Source organism: Crocodylus siamensis, chromosome 2, assembly GCF_052110815.1.
Source record: "Crocodylus siamensis isolate JL-2025a chromosome 2, ASM5211081v1, whole genome shotgun sequence".
Lineage (NCBI taxonomy): Eukaryota > Metazoa > Chordata > Crocodylia > Crocodylidae > Crocodylus > Crocodylus siamensis.
This window is the reverse complement of record NC_143396.1, coordinates 192288070-192309718: the sequence shown is the minus strand read 5'-3', so window position 1 is coordinate 192309718 and position 21649 is coordinate 192288070. Positions and strand designations below refer to the sequence as shown.

Genomic DNA, 21649 nt, shown 5'->3' with positions numbered 1-21649 from the left:
TTGTGGGCAAAATGGGTACGGTTAGCTCCCGTGTAGAAAACACGGATACCCCTCTAAGGTGCTTATTACGTCATTTTAATAAATTTGCAAGGCCGGCCGATTACGGAATAAAAATGAAAAAAGATGATTTAATTAAGTTCTGTCAACTCGAGTGGCCAACATTTGGGGTCCACTGGACCCCGAAAGGATCCTTTGTGCTAAAAGAAGTGATAGCTATCCATGAAATTGTTATGCAAAATGGGTATTGGAATCAGTTTCCTTATATTGATTGTTGGTTGTGGGTGGTTCAAAATCAGCCACCTTGGATTAAGAATTACTTAGTAAAGTCTCATGTGATGCTTGTTAAGAAAAAGACTCGGGGGGGGGCGCCTGTACTTCCTGAGTCTAATGAGGGGGGGGATTCTGAATTGGCTGAGTACCGGACCCGTGCTCCGGTTGCCCTGTCGGGTAGCGAAGATGAGTCAGACGCCTCCTCGGCATCCAGTCCTTCTGCACCACCGCCCCCTCCCTTAGAGAGACCACCACCGACGTACCAAGGCATACCTAATGAGTTAGAGCGTGAGCCTCAGCCAAGTGCCTCATCTGAATCAGGAAATAAGGGTTATTATTTACGCAAGCCTGTAGAGTCACAGCCGGTGCTGAACTGTCCGATGCGAGAGGTTATTGGGGAAGGAGGCACTGCAACTTTTGTCTACACCCCATTTAGCACTTCAGATTTATTTAACTGGAAGAATCAGAGCCCCTCTTTTCGTGAAGACCCTGAAAAGATGAGGGATTTGTTTCGATCCATTGGGCAGACTCATCGACCCACTTGGGCTGATGTCCAGATGATGCTCCAGACCCTCCTAACCCCGGAGGAGAGGAGATTAGTGTTAGGGACAGCAGAGCGTATTGCGACAGCCAGAGTTGAGTTAGAGGGTGCTGCTGGTCGTACTCTGCGTGATACCTTCCCTGTAGAAGAGTCAAGATGGGATAATCACACTGCCGAAGGCAGAGAGCTGAGTGCACGGTATCTGGGAATTATAGTGGAAGCAATGGGAAAGGCAGTGCCTCGGGTTACCAATCTGTCTAAGTTGTATGAAGTGAGACAGGGAAAAGAGGAGGATCCCTCAGCTTTCCTTGGGAGGCTGTATGAGGCGTTTCGCAGGTTTTCGGATCTGGATCCAGAAGCCCCAGATAACCAGCGCATGGTAAATCTTATGTTTATTGGTCAATCTGCTGCTGATATCCGTAAGAAGTTACAGAAAACTGAGGGAGGTGCTGGGAAACCGATTTCAGAGCTGGTGGAAATTGCATATAAGGTGTATGGGAATCGTGAGCAAGTGCAGGAGCGCAAGGAGGATAAAAAGGCTCAGCGACAGATGGCAGCACTAGCAGCTGCTATAACTGGAGGGAACTCTGAAAAGGCTGGGATGCAGAAGGGGAAAGGAGAAAGAGTGGGAGCAGACGTTTGTGCTTATTGCAAAGAGAAAGGACACTGGAAGAGGGAATGCCCAAAGTTGAAGGAGAAGAGAGAGAGGGAACCGAGAGGTCACCTCATGCGGGCAGAAGACAAGGGTGAGGATTCAGAATGAAGGGGACAGGGATCTAAGACCACTACCCTTCGGGTTGGAGCCCGAGAAGATCCCATGGTAACCATTAGGGTTGGTGGCAAAAACTTTGAAGCCTTGGTGGATACTGGGGCTACATTTTCAATGATTCCAGAAAAAACCCCCTGTGCAGGAACTAGTGAACAGCATGTACTTGTGGAAGGGATTGAGGGAATGCAAACCCGACTCCCTGTTTGTAAACCACTCCTCACCAAAGTGGGAGATCATTTGCTTGAGCACTCCTTTGTGTATTCTCCAAGTTGCCCGGTTGCACTCCTTGGGCGGGACTTACTCACAAAATTGCAAGATGAGATCTTTTTCAGAGACGATCAGATGGTGGTCCAGCTACCTGTCAAGCAGAGCTCGAACTATCAGATGGCTCTCCTGGAGGACCGACGCCCTGCAGTAAGTCCAAAAGATCACATGACTGGAGTAGACCCCTCGGTATGGGCTGATGGAACCCCTGCGCGAGCTAAGTTCGTCTCCCCGGTAAGGATCGTACTCAAGGATGGGGAGGGGCCCGTTCGGGTAAAGCAGTACCCACTCAGCCGAGCGGCCAGAGCTAGACTCAAGCCGTTAATAGAGAAATACAAGAGGTACGGATGGCTAGTGGAAGGGTCTTCACCCTATAACACCCCCATCCTTGGAGTGCCAAAGGCAGATGGGGTCTCATACAGACTGGTCCAAGACTTACGGGCAGTAAATAAGAAGGTCCTTTCAGACCATCCTGTAGTCCCGAACCCTCACACGATTTTGACACAAGTACCGGGGGAAGCTGAAATATTTTCAGTGCTAGATTTGAAAGATGCTTTCTTCTCTATTCCCCTTCACCGAGACAGTCAAAAATTGTTTGCTTTTGAATGGGAGGATCCAGACACCTTCCATAAAGCCCAACTCATGTGGACAGTTCTCCCACAAGGATTTGTAGCAGCCCCTCATATTTTCGGACTTGCCCTTCAAAAGGACTTGGAGGAGTGGAAGGGATCACACCCCGCAGTGACTCTCCTCCAGTATGTGGATGACCTGCTAGTTGCAAGCCCAAACTTGCAGCTCTGTGAGGAAGCCACCAGGTCACTCCTAAACACTCTGGGAAAAAAAGGATATAAAGTTTCTAGAGAGAAAGCCCAGATATGTCAGCCTGAAGTCACATTTTTGGGATATAAGCTCTCAAAAGGAGTCAGAGCCCTGAGTGCAGATCGCATACAGGCAATCCAAGGTCTAACCCCACCTAAGTCACCCAAGGAGCTACGAGCATTCCTAGGGCTAACTGGGTTCTGTCGACTATGGATACCAGATTATGGCGGGAAGGCTAGACCACTGTATGACTCCCTGACTAAGGAGAGTCTCACTAAATGGAAATGGAATAAAGAAATGCAGCATGCCTTTGATCTGCTTAAAGCAGCATTAACCCAGCCCCCTGCCCTGGCCATCCCAAACAGTAAAAAGCCATATCGACTGTATGTTCATGAGAATCGAGGGGTTGCATCAGGGGTGTTGACACAGCCATCGGGCCCGACCTGGAGACCCGTGGGATATTATTCAAAGGTTCTAGATCCAGTGGCACTCGGGTGGCCAGCCTGTCTTCGGGCTGTGGCAGCCACAGCAGTGGTTGTTGAAGAAGCCCAGAAGATAGTCATGGGTGCGGATATGGAAATACTCACTCCTCATGGAGTTCCCCAGATCCTAGGGACTGAGGGAGGGAAATTTCTTAACCCCTCCAGACAATCACGGTATGAGATATTTTTGCTCTCTAATCCAGGACTTACTTTCAAACATACTACAGCCTTAAACCCTGCAACCTTGCTGCCGGAGCCAGGAAAACCGATGCATGACTGCCTTGAGGTCCTAAATCAAACCACACAGGTGCGACCTGATCTTGCTGAGGACCCAATTGAGGACCCAGATGTTGAATACTTCGTAGACGGCTCCAGCTCTGTCATCGATGGAAAAAGACGAACAGGATGTGCAGTGGTAACCTTGGATAAGGTAGTATGGAGGGAGTCATTGCCAAGCTCATGGTCGGCACAGGCCGCAGAACTCACTGCGCTCACCCGAGCATTACAGCTGGGGACAGACCAGCGGGTTAATATATACACTGACTCTCGCTATGCTTTTTCTACAGTCCATGCACACGGACTATTGTGGAAAGAAAGGGGTTTTATTACGGCCTCTGGGAATAAAATTGCTAATGGCCCCCAGATTATCAAGCTACTAGAGGCACTCCACCAGCCTAAAGAGGTAGCAGTCATTCATGTGCGGGCCCATGGGAAGGCTGCTGAGGAAAAGCATAAGCTTGGAAATGCAAAGGCTGATTCAGCAGCAAAGGAAGCTGCATTTATTGGGGGAGAAGCGGAGGAGGTATCCAAGCAGGCCATGTCCCATGCCATATGGCCAGACATCCAAGATTTAGTCCCACAGTATTCCCCTGAAGAAGATAAATTTGCACAAGGAGCTTGTGCAGAAAAGAACTCCCAGGGGTGGTGGATAGTACCAGGAGGGAAAGTCATGATACCTAGGCCATTGCTTCAGGAGGTGCTGCAACAGCTCCATGCAAGAACCCATATGGGAGGCTTGGCCATGGGTGATCTAGTGATTCGCCAAGCAGTAGCTCCAGGGCTATATGTAGAAGCTCAGCGCATTGCTACCAAGTGCATCACATGCCAGAAAGTAAACCCCCGAAGGAAACCCCCTGTGCCAATGGGAGGTAGACCCTGGGCAGCGTACCCTGGACAGGCATGGCAGATTGATTTTGCCAAGCTCCCACGGTCCAGACATCACGGGTTTTTACTTGTCATAGTAGACCAGCTCTCTGGTTGGGTCGAGGCCTGGCCCACCAGGACTGCCACTGCGGCTACAGTAGTGAAGTATTTGTTGCAGGAGATCATTCCACGGTATTCCCTGCCTGAGTCCATTGAGTCAGATCAGGGACAACACTTCGTGGGAAAAGTGGTTCAAGGAGTCGCGCAAACTCTCAAGGTTACTTGGAAATTACACACACCATGGAGACCACAGAGTTCAGGACAAGTGGAACGTATGAATAGGACTTTAAAGACTTTGCTCACCAAAATCTGTATTGAAACACGTCTTAAGTGGCCTCAAGCATTGCCGCTCGCCCTTACTTGCATTCGAAACACTCCCCGACGGGGCCTTAAATTGACCCCATATGAAATTATGTTTGGCAAGCCGCCTCGAGTCTTACCTCCTGGGATGCGAGAGAATGTAACTTTTGAATTAGGTAATAGTGAGCTTCATATGTACGTTATTGCTTTGCAGTCTGTCTTGTTTTCTCTTCACAGGTATGCAGCCTCCTTTCAGCGCCTGCCTTTAGACGTACCGGTACATGACTTCTCCCCGGGAGACTGGGTCTTGGTGCAGCGGTGGAAAAAGGAACCTCTGGCTGAGAGGTGGAGTGGCCCTTTCCAGGTACTTCTAACAACCCACACCGCTGTAAAGATTGCTGGCCATGACCGTTGGATACACCATACCCGTGTGAAACGACATCCACAAGCGTCAGAGGACAACAACTCCCAAGACGAACTCACTCCGGAAGCTGAGTCGTCTTCGGAACAAGAAGCCAGCAAGTGGAGCTGTGAACCTACTGGTGATCTCCAAGTGCGCCTGAGACGGCTTAATCAAAGTTCAGAAAATTAGTCCAGAAAGTAAAAGGGAAAATATGGTGGGAATTATAATGTGCCTTGTTGTTATCTGCATAATGAAAGAAGCAGGATTGCATAGCCTTAGCCACTGGCCTATGCCCCCGCTTTCCCAAATTACTCCCCCAGGGACAAATTTGTATGTTGATATGATGGAGAGGATTGCAAGTACTTTTAATCTTACCAACTGCTGGGCCTGTGGGGGGCTCCGAGAGGCCGGAGAACAGTGGCCTTGGAGGGCTTTTCCTTTGGCCCCAAAATGGTTAGTCAGTGACAAAGCAGATGTTAAGAGTACTGGTCAAGAATGGGATGAGAACCACAGCTGGGATCTTTCCCAAGTGGCATTGGGAGAGTACTGTATTAGCAGTAATGGTACAGGAAAGAGATTAGGAAAATAGCCCATGTACCAATACAAACGTGGGAAACCACATGGAATAAGGACTGGTGGTTTCAATTATTTGGAGGACCCTGGTGAAAAAAAGTAGGGTTTGTGCTTTTGTGTGCTCTAACTGGTTTGATTTTTATCCCTTGTCTCATTCCTTGTCTTACTAGATTGATAACCACCACAGTAGAAGGAATGCAGGTTGCAGCAGTCCCTCTAAAAGCACAGACTGTAGCAAAAGTCATGGTCCTCAGAAAAATTCCTCGTAATTATCTTGATATGCCCAAATGAAGTAAAGATCAGAAAGCATCTTGAGGGGGGAATATTGTTAGAAATATTATTAAAAATGCATTATCAATAGCTGTTAGCTCCTATCAATAGTGTTGTCCTTTGCCAGCCCTCCTTGTCTCCTTAATGAGAGAGGGAAGGGGGGGTTGGGAACTGAAGGAAAAACTCCAAGAGCTCTCTTTGTTCTGCAAATTTACTATCTCTTTGTTACAGTAAAGCATATACTCCTTAGCGTTCTCATGTAGATAAGAGTAAATTGCAATTTTTAATGGTCCTGTCCTTGGGGCAGAGAAGGTTTGAACTTTTGGTAACCTAAAGTACTTTCTGAGCAGGCGCAATCAGCTAATACATATTAAGCCTATCCGCCCCGCATACTTAAGTAGTTAATTATAATACACATGGGATGCATGATCTGACGTATTCTCATGCATGTTTGTATGAACCGGAAATGAGTTGTAAGAGTTCCTGCCAGAAGAGAGGGGATAAAAGCCTGCTAATGATGGTACTCAGGGGCAGAGGGTTTTGATCTTTTGTCTTCTCCCTCTGACCCTATTTGCAAATATATACCTTTTGTCTCACCAACAATGTGTGCCTAAGGATTTGTTATTCAATGAGCCTCCAAAGAAAACGAACCGAGAGAGAGTTTTTTTTACCTCACCCCAGTGCCCAGAGCTCTGATCTTGCTCCTGGCACCTGAAGCCTCCCCAGCACCCCTGCAACTTCCCCTAGACTTGCAGCCACTCCCCGGCAGTTTTTCCCTGGTGCCTGGAGCCCTGATTTGGCTCCCGGCACCTGGACCCCTCTCTGGCACCTGCAGCAGCTCCCAACACCCCTGCAGTTTCCCTGCTTCCCCACAGCCCCTCTCTGGCACCTACAGCACCCGTGGCTCCCCCTGCTGCTCCCCAATCCAGCTCCTGGCTCCCCAACAGCCCCTCCGGTTCCTCCCAGTCCCAATTTCCTTCTCCCTGTGTACCTTTTGGCTCCCCCACAGCTCTGTCTCCAGCTCCAGTCTCTATGCTGGCTTCTCCCCGGCATTTGGCTTTTTCCCTTTGATCAATTAACATTAATTAACTTCAAGTTACCCCAAGCTCCAGTGACCTGGACTTGACGTCAAGTGACCCCAAGCACCAAGTTACCCCAACGCCCCCTAGTGCTAACACACAGCCATGAAAGTGCATATTTGTGTGTCTGTGTACATGTACATATGTGTGTGTGAACTCATAGTGTTTGTGCCATTTGTGTGCGTATATATAATTTTGTATCATGCCCTCCCGTCTAACAGTACAATATTGAGATCCTGAGTGTTGATCTGGTGCATGTCAAGCCAACCAGGGCAGGAGCTATATGGAGAGGAAGAGGCCCCATATTATCCTGGGCATGGCCTAAAACTGCACCCGAATTGGCTGAATATGAATCTGAATGAAATATTCCCTACCCGCACAGGCCTATCTCTAGGTAGGCTGTCATCAGTTCTGTTGGACTGTGAGATACCCAGTCACAGAACTACTGGTACATTTCCAAGCCTGCCTTTCCTTGTATTTTGCTTTTCTCTTCAGGCCCTTTTCTCTTGAGGCTAGGATATGAATATTATTGAAACCACACAGGCCAAACTGGAATTATTTCAACAGCAGTTTTTAAAACAAGAATTTGCAGTGGACACTGTCCTTATCCATCTCTGTATGATTATGTAAATATATATATGGAAACAAAGTTAAAAACAGAACATTTTACTCCAAATTGATTTCTGTATTTTGAAACAGAGCACACTGCAGCTCTTCTTCAGATATAATGGAAATATTTGCATTCTCTGTATAAAAAAATTCTCACTACAAGGTTAATGGTCACATCAAATTCTTACCGATAGAAAATTATGCTAAAGGAAGTATTTGCTAGTAGATGTAACTATTACAATAATGGAGTTTTTAATGGAGCTATTTCATAGCCTGATGCAATAGTAGACTATATTCCACAAATTTAATCCTAACTTTGAACCTGCTACTCATTTTCTACCTCACTTGAAGCCAGGCGTATTCCCCTCCAAGTGCAGGAATTAAGTGTTAAAATTCTCCCTTTTAGATTAATAGATTCTTAGATTATTACAGGCTGGAAGGGACCTTACAAGATCATTGAGTCCAGCACCCCTGCACTAGGCAGGAAAGACAACAGGTGACCATCCAGTCTCTCCAGTTCATCCCTGGTTCTGGTGAGAGATGCATGGGCAGAAGCCTTCTGCACCCCCGTTGAGCCCAGGGACCCCCAAGACCCCCCAGTGGAACCACAACCCAGACCCCCAACACAGTCAGAGTTAGGTGGGGCCTGTGGCAGGGATGGAGGGACCACAACGCAGACAGCTGCAGGGCAGCTGAGTCAGAGCCAAGCAGGGATCCCACAGGCCCTGGAGTGGTGTGGTGACATTGCCAAGCCCTTCTGCACATGCACACAGTTTAAAAAGGGCCTGCCAATGGCATAGCCGCAGTTTGTACCCAGATCCAGTGAGAGCCACATGGGCAGAAGCCTTTTGTGCCCCCCATTGAACCCAGGGACCCCAGCAGCACCCTAATTCAGATCCCCGGTGCATCCAGAGGTAGGTGGGGCCTGTGGCAGGGAGGGAGGGACCCCAACCCAGACAGCTGCAGGGCAGCTAAGTCAGAGCCAAGGAGGGACATGTCCCCCCCCAGCTTCTACTTTGCCCAGCCCCGAGAGAGCCATGCAACTGGAGCCTCATGAACAGGATTTTGTGCAGAAGGGTGAGTGGGAGGGCCTGAGGCCCTACCAGTGTGCCCTTATGGTAGGTAGTACTATCAGTATCGAGCCTACCAGTGGCATGATGTGGATGGGCACACACTGCACCCTGAGGGTCTCCTCAAAGTCTGAGGCCTCCCCCTTTGGCACCTCAGAGGCCTCCACCCAGACATAACCCATGGTTCTGGGCTCCACACAGATGGAGACTCCACTGGGGAGGAAGACCTTCGACACTGTCTCTCACCCTGTTCTCATTAAGAAACAGGGGGACTGTGGTGTAAACACCCACACAGTCAAATGGGTCGCCAACTGGCGGGAGGGCCGCACCCAGAGGGTGGTAGTGGATGGGTCCTTCTCGACCTGGAGGGATGTGGGCAGTGGGGTTCCGCAGGGCTCGGTCCTCGGGCCCGCACAGTACAACATCTTCATCAATGACTTGGACAAGAGGGTAAAAAGCACCTTGTTCAAATTTGCTGATGACACAAAGATGTTGGGGATGTGGACACATTAGAAGGAAGGAATAGGCTACAATCGGACCTAGACAGGTTGTAGGGGTGGGCGGACGAGAATAGGATGGCATTCAACACTGACAAGTGCTGCACCTGGGGAGGAAGAACCAGCACCATACCTACAAGCTGGGGAACTCCCTTCTTGTAAGTACAGAGGCAGAAAAGGATCTTGGAATCATGATTGACTCCAAGATGTACATGGGCTGGCAGTGTGGGGATGCAGTCAGGAAGGCCAACCGCACCTTGTCATGCATCCACAGATGCATCTCAAGCAGGTCCAGGGAGGTGATACTCCCCTTCTATGAGGCACTGGTCAGGCCACAGCTGGAGTACTGCATCCAGTTCTGGGCGCCACACTTCAAGAGGGATGTGGACAACATGGAGAGGGTCCAGAGGAGGGCCACTCGCATGATCAGGGGACAGCAGGGCAGGCCCTATGAGGACAGGCTATGGGACCTGAACCTGTTCAGACTCCATAAGAGAAGGCTGAGGGGGGATCTAGTGGCCTGTTACAAACTAGTCAGAGGGGACCAGCAGGCACTGGGGGAGTCCCTGCTTCCCCGAGCACTACCAGGAGTGACTAGAAATAATGGTCACAAGCTGGCAGAGGGTAAATTCAGATTAGACATCAGGAGGCGCTACTTCACTGTCAGGGCATCTAGGATCTGGAACCAAGAGAAGTGGTGCTGGCTGCTACCCTGGGGGTCTTTAAGACAAGTCTTGACAAACACCTTGCTGGGGTCATTTGACCTCAGTACTCTTTCCTGCCATGGCAGGGGGTCGGACTTGATGATATGCTCAGGTCCCTTTTGACCCTACCAACTATGAAACTATGTAACTATGGCTAAGTTTGCTGATGACACTAAACTTTGGGGCATAGTATCCACACCTGAGGACAGGCTTGGGATCCAGGATGACTTGGATAAACTTGGTAAGTAGGAAGATACAAACCTGATGACGTTCAATACCAATAAATGCAAGGTACTCCACCTCAAGGAAAAAAAACCCGCAGCATGCTTATAGGCTTGGCAGTGCTATGCTTCCTTACACCACTACTGAAAGAGACTTGGGGCTCATAATTGACCACAAGATGAATGTGAGCCACCAGTGTGATGTCGTAGCTGGTAAAGCTAACCAAATTCTGGCTTGCATCCATAGATGCTTCTCAAATAAATCTCAGGATGTCATCCTCCCACTGTACTTGGCCTTCGTGAGGCCACAGCTGGAGTACTGCATTCAGTTCTGGGCTCCACAATTCAAGAAGGATATCGAGGAGCTTGAGAGAGTCCAGAGGAGAGCCACGCGCATGATCAGAGGGCAAGAGAATAGGCCTTATGAAGAGAGACTAAGAGCCATGGGACTCTTCAGCCTGGAAAAGCGCAGGCTCAGGGTGGACCTGGTGGCTGCCTATAAGTACATAAGGGGTGTACATCAGGATCTGAGAGTACATCTGTTCACCAGAGTGCCCCAAGGTAAAACAAGGACTAATGGTCATAAACTTCTACAGGACTGTTTCAGGCTGGACATAAAAAATGTCTTTACTGTCTGATCCCCCAAAACCTGGAACAGACTCCCTCCAGAAGTGGTGCAGGTGCCTACTCTGGACTCTTTCAAGACACGTTTGGATGCTTATCTTGCTGGGATCCTTTGACCCTACCCGACTTCCTACTCCTGGGGCAAGGGGCTGGACTTGATGATCTTCGAGGTCCCTTCCAGCCCTAAGTTCTATGAATCTATGAAGATTTCCAGGGTAGGTGATTTCACCCCTTCTGAAGGGAGTTTATTTCACAGTCTGGACACACTTTTAATCTCCCTCCTCCTCTTTGCTACCCAAACTTTTCCATAAGTGTGAGGGCATCTTTCACATTGCATTGTGAATGTTATAGGCTAGCATCCTGAACAGCAGGTATCAGTGAAATCATGCAAGTGACAGGCAAAGTGGTAACTTGTACAATGGATCCTAATCAGACCCATACGATGCACTATTCAATATTACATCTTGATGGGCCTAGAAGGATTTTTCACAGCACCATAATAAAAAGTTACTTTATAAAATTGAAAATGAGAATAATCCTAGACTAAAACTGGTTGCTGACAACTGATTTTTAGCTTATGCACTTTACCATGTGAAAAGTGGGTTAAGTATTATTTATTAGTAAGGCACTAAGACCAAAGCATCATAAGTCTGAACTATGCAAGTGGCATATATGGATGTAAGAAATGACCTTATCAAATAATACTGATTTAAACTGTTAGAAAGCAAATGTTGCCTCTGCATGCTTCTGTAGGAATACCAGTATAACAAAAACATTGCCTTAAATGAAACAGGATTAAAGTTAGAGCACTTTAGCTAACTACAGAAGCATGTAGAGATACCATATTTACTGAAATCCAACATGAGTTTTTTTCCTCCCAATCAACATGGGGAGGGAGCCTCAACTTAGATTCAAGTATATCCAGGGCAGACAGAAGCAGAGCTGAGCTGCTACTTGCCCTGTGCTGGGGTGGCTTATATAGTAGAAGAGGGGGCTCACAGTGGGAATAAGCCTACATGGGGGTAAGGGGCATGCAGCCTGCTCCCCCTCCCCCCACCATTTACCTTGGGCCCCAGCCCCAGCTCCAACCAGGCCCAGAGTTGCTGCCACTGTTATAGGGCTGGAGCTGGGGCTAGAACTACCCCAAAGATAAGTGGGGGTGAGAATGGGGGAAGGGGAGGACAGGCACCAGGGGGGCAGGAGGGGTACATGGGAGCAGGGGACAAGTGGCAGGTGGGGGCAGGTACTGAGGGGACCGGTGGTACGGGGGACAGGCAAAGGGTGGAGGGCACACAAATTTATAATTTTCCATGTAGAGAATCTAATTAATTATTGGGAGCGGGGGTGGGGTAATCTTAACTTGAAGATGTCTTGGATTTGGGTAAATATGGTAACAGTTATTTTGTAACAGCTGATGTAAGCTCCATAGCAGCAGCCACCCCTCCTCTTTAAAAGGAGTCAAAAGATAGCCTATTCTATAGTCAAGGAGCCAATATTTGCCCTTTTTAGAATGCAAATTAAAAGGTGAAAAACAAAATGACAGGAGGATTAAGAGAGCTCAAGTGACTTGCCCAATATTACACAGCAGGTCAGTAACCCAGATCTCCCAAATTTTACACTGATGATGCATCCAGTGGACCATGTTACACCCCTGTGTTTGTATTTATGGCCATTAACTGTGATTTCTCACTATAACCATAGCAGTTAGAAGTTCAAAGATATTCAGCTAGAATTAATCACTAAAAATATGTGAGGAAATCTAAGTACATTTATTTATATCCAGGGCAAGCAAATTATTTATCTAGTGTAATCTGCACAACCATTTTGTTTCACAATAGTTTGTATGGTTACATTTGTTTTCCCAAATGAAACGTGAATTGCCCGCATATACTTACAGTAACATATTGACCAGAAATATGCGCTCTGTTTACCAGAAATGCTACGCTATTCTTAGCTTGTCAAACTTATTTTCTCTCAAGGAACTATTTGTTTGATTCTATGCTCAGTTAATAGTCATGTCCTCAAGCTATTTATTTGGATAACAGCAATAGATCTTAGTGTAATTAATGGAAGAACACACAGCGATGTTTGTGAACCTGTCCTCTGTTCCCACAATGCAAAGATCCTACATCTTTTACCATCTAATTACTTTGAAAACAGCCAGGGTTGTAACAATATTGACAATACATTCCAAGATATCTTAGGTCTTCTCTGTGGGTCTCTAAATGAATAAATTGTTATGCTTATCTGAAGAGTTAGGACAAGAAATTAATCACAAGAGGGGGAAAAACCTCATGTGACCATTTGCTTTAGGTCCTTCCCTCCCCCCACCCACGTTGCCCTATTTAAAAACAGTCATTTGTGGTACTAGCCTAATATTTTTAAGGTGAAGAGGTTTTTTTACCCTTTACCCTTTGGTTGCACGTCACTGCCCAGTAGCAGAACTTCCAATCATCCCTTTAAGAGGAACCTCCCTGGACCACTGATACAGTTTATAGAATGCTGGCAGGAATTACACTGTTCTTCACAGGAGAGTCAATATTTACCCATAGTTAGCATACAGTGTTATCCAAAAGACTGTGATGCAGGGAAGGTTGGCTGTGTCTAACATAAAGAGGTGACTATTATTGAGATAGACGTTTTATGGGATTTTTGTTAAAGGTAAGAGAAAAACAGAAAAATTGAGTAGAGGAGAAGAGGAAGATTTTCAGGAGGGGGGAAATGTCATTTTCTGCATAAGCTTTTACTGTTAAGAGAAAGAGAAGAGGTAAAATGTAAAGAAGGGAATAATAGTAGAAAGCAGTAAATGAATGAGAAAGATTGCACTGTGCTGGTACAACAGAGTGACTGTCATTATATTCGTATAAAGGTTAGACTGTCTTATGGTGGCACAGCTTATTCTCTTCCAATATGTTATAAAGCACCTTTATGGCAATATAACTATAGGAGTGGAAAAAGGAAGGCGTACCATACCATAATGGTATAAAAATAAGATATAGTATAGATAAGCCTTTATTGCCTCCTGCTTCCCAATTGTCAGAGATTCTCCTTGAATTTGAGTCTCCTCAGGGGAAATCTAGACATCCAGTTTCCAGAACTGAAAAGGGAATTGATAGAGGGAACGTTTCTGAATGCAAACTTTAACTGGGCTGTCTAGCCCTCTGCCTCTTAACTTATTCCCAGAACAAATTCATTCTTTAACAAGAAAGCCTTACCAAAACAAGTCTTCTCATACATTTTTCTCCAGGAACAATATAATCAACTCTTTACATATTTCTAGATCAGAAGCGGCAGGGAACAGAATATTGATAATCTTACATTGTACAGCTACCAAATATTTTAAAATCTTTTTATGCAGTATTGGCATCTGGTTTTATCCCTGTACCCCTCTTCCTCCTCCCCCATCATTGCTGTACCTTCCCTATTGACACATGAATAGAAAGGGGATAAAAGCCCCACACCACTCAAAAACAAGTTCTTGTATTGCTTCCTTCTAAATATTTAACAACCAAATTCAAAATGTACTTGAAAACTATCATTGGAATTGAACCTTTTCTACTGATTTAATTTTAGACTTGTTGAATTAGTCATCTTCCCCCTAAAATATAAGCACACTTCACCATATGTACTGCCTGCTTTTAATAGACTGAATTTGATTCTTCCATTCCATAATACTATGTCTACACAGTAACTTCCTGTTCTCCCAAGCGGCATTTCTCAAGTATGTGATCCTGCTCCACGAAGATTGATTCCTAAACTAGAAGCAGCGTAGCTGACACCACAGGTGAGTGGGATAATGAAAATGGGGCTGGATAATTGGCATTGTAACTCAGCAGTGCTAATTCAGCTGAATTAGCCATGGGCAGCTTTACAACATGCTCTGGGGTGGAGGTGGGGGAGGCACTTTCATTAGAGCAGCTCTGAGAGTCACTCTAATTAAAGCAGCCACAGTGTCATGTGTATTCAGTGCCCTGCACTTCAAAATGGTGGCAGGGGCACTTCAACTAACACCTATTCTACTCAATTAATGGAGTTTGTTCCAATGCATGCTAATTAGGACACATCAGAGTAGACATCTGACACGTGTCTAGGTGCTCCATATGGCTATACTGCTTCTGGTTTAGCAAGCAGACCACCCAGAATTTGAAGACACTGTTCCGGAGTGTGGCACGTTTACCACATATGCCAGGGCTACTGAAAGCATAATTCAAGAGGGCAATGTATCAAAAATGTGTTTGTTAACAAGCTATACTTTTAGATATATCAGGACAACATTCAATATACAGGTGACTTTCTACCACATTTACACTCATGCAGATCTTGAGATCTCTCAGAAATTGAATCAACTCCTGGCACAAACCAAAAAAAACCTTAGAACTGTTCCAGTTTTGGAACCACCAGAAATTATCTTGCACCAACAGGTCATGGCCTTTAAAGGGCCACTCCACCACCTAGGACCAGGGTATGTACATCCTCAGTTCCCCATTCCTGATACACCCTTCCTATCTCTAGCCTACCCTGGAACGCTGCTGTATGTTGGAGAGCCTAGGACAAACTGAAGTTGTGTTACCTGTGCCACAAAGATTTCTCTATGCTGTCTTATTAAAAAGAGCAAAGGATTTGGTGCTTGCTGTGCATGAGAACATTTATACCCCTTCTCTAATTAAATAAATGATACCCAGATACATTAAATAACTGAGTCCACACTGGAAAACAAGACATCTCTCTTTATATAGAGTAGGTCAAAAAGTCTTCACTAAAACAAAGAGAAAATACTGTACAAAATATCTATATTTATATCACAAAACAATACAGAAAACCACTAAAAATGCAGGTAGAAAAAACAAATTTTTCACCTCAGGAGTGTTTTTTCTTACTAACTCACAAACATCTGGGGAATGATTGGCTAAGCTGCAGTACTTCAGAGAAGGACCTTGTGGTTACAGTAGACCATAAGCTGAATATGACCCAACAGTGTGCTTCTGTTGCAAAAAAACCTCCAAAACCAAACACCATCACCAAAAAAACCCAGCATTTCTTCGTTGTATCAACAGGAGTGTCACTTGCAAATCAAGGATAGTGACTGTTCTGCTCCATTCAGCACTGGTAAGGCCTCACCTGGAGTATTGTTGCCAGTTTTGGGCCCCACATTTCAAGAAGAATGTGGACAGTTTTTGGGAAGAGTCCAGTGCAGAGCAACAAAAATGATTAGGCATCTCAAAGGCAAGAGTTATGAGGAAAGGATAAAAGGACTAGTAGTATTTACTATGGAGAAGAGAAGACTAAGGGAGGATTTGATAACAGTTTCAAATACCTGAAATGTGATTACAGGGAGGATGGAGATGGGCTTTTGTCTGTCTGTAGGGGAGAGGACTAGGAGCAATTGCCTCCAGCTCCTGCTGGGGAAATTTAGGTTGGAGATTAGCAAGAACTTTCTGACTATAAGGGTGATCAAGCATTGGAACAGACTACCTAGAGAAATTGTGAAATCTTCATCTGTGGGAATGTTCAAGAGCAGGTTAGCTAGATACTTGACAGGGATGAGTCAGGGATGAGCCTGGCTTGAGCAGAGGACTGGATTAGATGACCTCATGGGGTCCCTTCCAGTTCTACTTTCCTATGATCCTATGATCTTATAGGTAGACCCTATATGACATTGGTAACTTGCAAGAGGTCAGGACGTAAAAGCCAGATCTTACCATAAAACCACATTCCCTAGCCTTATCTTGCAAAGAACTAGTTGACAAAGCAGTAGAACACAGGAAAAACGAAAGAAGGAAGCCTATCCAACATATATTTTCTCTCTCTTCCCTCCATCCCCTGCCCCCTATACATGCATACATTTATTTGCTTTTATCATTTTAAAATCAGAAATTGTAATTTTTATTTGAGTACAAAGTGTTAAGAAAAGTGAATCTGCTACCAACAGTTTGGTCATATGCCAAATAAGTTTTTCTTTAGACATAAATCCTCACAACAGTAAATTAATTAATTTCCTCAATCATATCACCTTCAGACGTGAATTATTATTGTGGCACTTTCTCAGGCTTCTGTATCTGTAGTTCACAGTTACATGAAATTAAAATATAGAACAGTACAAATGTATAAGGCCAAATCAAGCACAGTATCACCACTACGCAACAGTACTGATAGAAAGTGGCCCTGGATGACCCCTCCCCCCCCCAGGGCTTTTCTCAGGTGACACACAACTGGTATAGTGGCTTTTATAAAATCATTCTGCCCTCTTGCCTGAGTAGGGGATATAGGTGGAGCAAGATGGTTCTGGTTATATCTTTTCTATGCCATGCCGAACCTACTTCCACAGTTTACAGGAATTTGTAATCAGTTAACTACACAACCAAACCAGATGTGGAGGAAAACTACCTCAACTTACTACCGCTTCTTGTATGGCTGTTTCTAGTCATCATCAAGGATTGAGCCCACAGTGTACTCATATGTTGTTGTTGTTGTTTGTCCTTCAAATTTGAAGATGGCCCATGACATCACTGGTTGGTTTGGTTTTTGTGAACACATGAATGGCTGATCAGGGCCGATTTGTGCTTTGATCTGTCTATGGCACGCTGAGCAAGAGATGCCACTTTATGTTACTTAATCAACAGCGCATGTGCTGCTGTTGCAAGATTTATGATGTTTGCACTTCTGTTCTGCCTCAGCAGTTCTTCCCTGCTCAAAAATGGTAGCTCCTATATGGATGAAGCTTCATCAGATGGAACAATCCTAAATGAGATCTTCCAAGACTTCAGGTCAATGTTGAAATATTTCAAGGATGACTTGAGTCCTTGTAGCATTTCTTCTGGCCTCCCTGACAGATCTTTCCCTCCTGTAGCTCACCATAAAAGATCTTCTTTGGCAGTCACTCATCTGACATCCTATTGACGTGGCCTGCCCATCTAATCTGTGATGTAATCAACAGAATGTGGAAGCTTGGAATGCCTGCCCATGTAAGAACCTCAGTGTCTGGGCCCTTGTCTTGCCACCTTAACCTCATCAGTTTCCTCAGACAGCCCATGTGAAAGTAATTCAGCTTTATAGCATGGTGTCTGTACACTGTCCAGGTTTCCCATGCATACATCAGGATTGGCAATACAATGGCTTTGTAGACCTTCAGTTTTGTATGTTGACTGATGCCTCTGCACTCCCACACATTTGAACTGCATGTGATAGTGTACTGCCAAGTTAGGTGAGCTTGTCCACTGCCTGGAGTGTTTGGCCATTAACTGTAAAGGTAGGCTCAACATAAGTCTTTCCTGGTGCAGGCTGGAGCACTACTTCTATCTTCTTAGTGTTGATTGTGAGACCAAAGTTGTCACAAGGTAAAAAGAAATGGTCCATACTCCGTTGTATGTCAGACTCAGATTTGATATTCAAGGAACAGTTATCAGCAAAAAGAAGATCACGAACAGTCATTTTCTATAACTTTGTCTTTGCCTCAAATTGAAGAGTTTGCCATCAGTCCGGTAACCACTGTTGATCCCAGTATCACAATCACGAAAAGCATCTGTAAGCATGGCAGAGAACATCATACTGAAAAGGGTTGGAGCCAACACACAGCCCTGCTTGACTTCACTGGTGACTGGGAATGGTTCAGATGACTCACTGTCATCCACAGTGTGAATAAATGTGCCATCATGAAATTGTCGAACCATTGCAATGAATTTCTCTGGGTAACTGAATTTTGCCAGGATCTACCAAAGGACCTCCTGACTGACTGTATCAAATGCTTTTGTCAGGTCAGTGAAGATCATATACAGGTTGGAGTTCTGTTACTGGCATTTCTCTTTAAGTTGGCGAACTACAAACACCATGTCTATGGTCCCGCATCCTTTCCTGAAACCACACCAACTCTCAGGCAAGAGCCCTTGTTCAACCTGTTGTACAAGGTGATTCAGTGGAATTTTCTTTAAAATGGTGAGGATTTTACTGGCTATCAACAGCAAGGAGATGTCCTGGTGGTTGTCACAGGATTGTCTGTTGTCTTTCTGCTTGTACAAGTGAATGATGGGTGCATCCTTGTACTCCTGAGGTATGGTACCCTGAGTCCACATTGACTGGAAGAGTTCAGTCAGTTTCAAAACCATGTATGAGCTTCTGGCCTTGTAGAATTCTCCTTGTATAGCATTTGCTCCAGGAGCTTTAGCACTTGACAGCAGATTAATTGCTTTCACAGCCTCAGTCAGCATTGGAGGATCAGCAAGAGATATGTTAGTGTCTACCTGGGGCAGTAAGTCATCAATAGTAGATGACTGCTGATTGAGGATGTTGTTGAAGGGTTCTGCCCAACAGTGCAGTATCTTTCCTTTGTCCATGAGCAGTGTGGTGCCATCAGCACTCAGTATGGCCTGTAGATTTTCCTCAGAGCATCATAGAAGTTCTTCATTTCATTCCTGTCTGTGTAGGACTGAATCTCATCTGCCTTGTTAATCAGTCATGAGTTTTGCATCTCTCTGAGTTTGCACTGGACAATCCTCTTAATGTTATTGAGAGCTGCCTTCATAGATGTTGAAGTACTGTCTTCTAAGAAGGCCTTATGAAGCCCATGTTTCTTGTTCCATTGTCTCCCTGTGTCAGTATCAGTTTCATCATACCAATCTTGATGTTTATGTGCGGTGGGGCTGAAGGTATTGGGTGCAGCTGAGTAGGCAGAGGCTCTGAAGGATGCCCAATTTTTCTCAATGTTATTGGAGTTAACATCAGTTGTTAGTAGTTGGCTGCCCAGTTCTTCAACAAATGCCTGTTTCACGTTCTCCTGTTTTAATCTGGAGACATTGAGCTTTTGGGGAGCTTTTTTGCCTTGTGGTCATCTGCTGGGATGTATCCAGATATTCAGTTTAGAGACTATGAACCTGTGGTCAGTCCAGCATTCTGTACTTCTCATGGCCTTTGTCACTCTGACATCCTGTCCATTTCTTCTCCTGATGCCGATATAATTAATGAGATGCCAGTGCTTGGAGCACAGGTGCATCCAAGATGTTTTGTTGCATTTTGGTAGGTGGAAGACTATGTTGGTGATCAGGAGGCAATTTTTTCTGATGATGCCTGGCCATGCTTGGTGATCTACACCAACTCTAGCATTAAAGTCACAAAGGGTTATGAGCTTGTCTGCCTTCAGCACTTCTGTGATTAGAGACTCCAGATCTTTGTAAAATTTGTCCTTAATCACATCTGGATTGGTCATAGTGGATACAAAGGCACTGATGAGAGCTGCACATCTTTGCCCAGATAGTGGGAGTCTCATTAGCATGTGTCTATCATTCACTCCTTTTGGGAGATTTGTAAGCTTGCTGACTAGCTGTGTTTTGATGGCAAACCCAACACCAGCTTCACATCATTCTTATTTACTATGGTCACTCCAGAGGAAATTGTAGCTGACTCCATTTTCACTTAGCTGTCCCTTTTCAACTAGGCAAGTTTCACTCAGGGCCTTTATCTGAATGTTCTCCACCAACTAGAGCTGTTCTCTCTGATTTATTTCACTAATGGTGAGTGGTTTCACCTTTGTCTTTTTCTGTGGTTTTTGACTGCTATACTGGGATCCCTGTCAGTTGTAGTATGCTGACCAGGGTTAAGGTGAAGCAGACAATGTTTAGGTCACCTTTTCTAGCCCTGTCCTCATGCTACAGAGTGACATCAAGGGTGTGAGCAGTGTGATCCTAAATAAGGATGCTCTGTCACCCAGGGGGCTGCCAAATTCCACTGCTGCTTCAGTTCAGTGAAAAGCAACCCAATGCTTTGAACTGCCTCTGTGCAGGTCTGTAGCTACAGCTCCCAGTGTATCCACACCTGCTGTTTTGCTGCTTACCCATCACCACAGGACTTAAGTATGTCTATGAAGATATAGTGATGTCATGACTTGATGACTTGTGTGTGAGTTGGATTTGAGAGGGAAAGTTGAGCAGAGTCACCCTCACTCTTGTCTAGGCCTGTCTGAATCCAGTGGCATGACAGGATTGAGACATCTAGAGACAGTCTGGATGCAGTGGATAGCCATCAGGTCCTGCAGCACCCGAACTGATGCCCTACACTGTCCACACAGCTCTAGCCATGTATCTTCACAGCCAGGGAAATGAGCATATCTGCTCAGCCACCTGATCCACCAGAGAGGACTTTCCAGAGGAAGCCAGATGTAGCTGTCCACTCTGGTCAACAGTTTATCCCTGCACTTATTTTTATTTCAGGGTCAGCTCCCCTAGCCTTTCCCTGCCAAGGGGCAACCCACAAGGCATCATATTTTAAAAATACAACTGGTTATTTCACTTCTAGAGACTCTATATTACACATGGTGGAATTAGTAACCTTAGAGTTCCTCAAAACACAAACATAAACATGTCTTCAAAATCAATATACCTATGAGAATGTCTTACCAGCAGGAATGTCAGTAGCATAGGCTTTATCATTGTGTGCCAGTTCCAGCTGGCTGGGCATGCACCAGATCACATCATAAAGATGCTCCCTGCCTTAATAGAAACTCCACAAGAGGGAGCACAGCGGTGGAGAAGCTGGCTCTTGATTCAATGTGTCCCAGTAGGGGCGAATGGAAGGAGTGAACAGCAGTCCCTCCCTATCAAGACTCAGTGTCTTTCAACTTACCTGAGGTCTGCTGGACGAAACTAGTTGAGCATCAAGAGTTCCTCATTGTCCTGTGGGAGGAAAGAAGATGATGACCCATGAGTTATTTGAGGCAAAGAGAGAGTATTCTCCAGAAACCCTTTAAAAAAGGGCATATTCTAGACTATGCTGTCAATTTGAAACCCCATCTAGGGGATAGGACTTAGGCAAAGGTAGCATTTGCAGCCCAAAGGACCGAATAGAATTCGGGTTAAGGACTTGTGCTAAATATGCATCAAATGCATGGGGACAATGATGTGGTGCATTATTAAGTCAATAACCTGACTAAGACCAATAACAGCGGGCTGGCACAAGGATGGGGTGC

The 21649-nt window shown here is 45.5% G+C and overlaps 1 long non-coding RNA gene across 1 annotated transcript in view; it reads right to left on the bottom strand.

Moving 5' to 3' along the window:
* LOC149871537 (uncharacterized) overlaps window positions 1-21358 on the bottom strand; it is a 36003-nt gene extending 14645 nt beyond the window's left edge. Inside the window, exon 1 of the long non-coding RNA XR_016440537.1 lies at window positions 21307-21358. This is a non-coding gene — a long non-coding RNA (uncharacterized LOC149871537). The remainder of the gene's footprint in view (window positions 1-21306) is intronic.
* Between the last annotated feature and the right edge of the window lie 291 nt (window positions 21359-21649).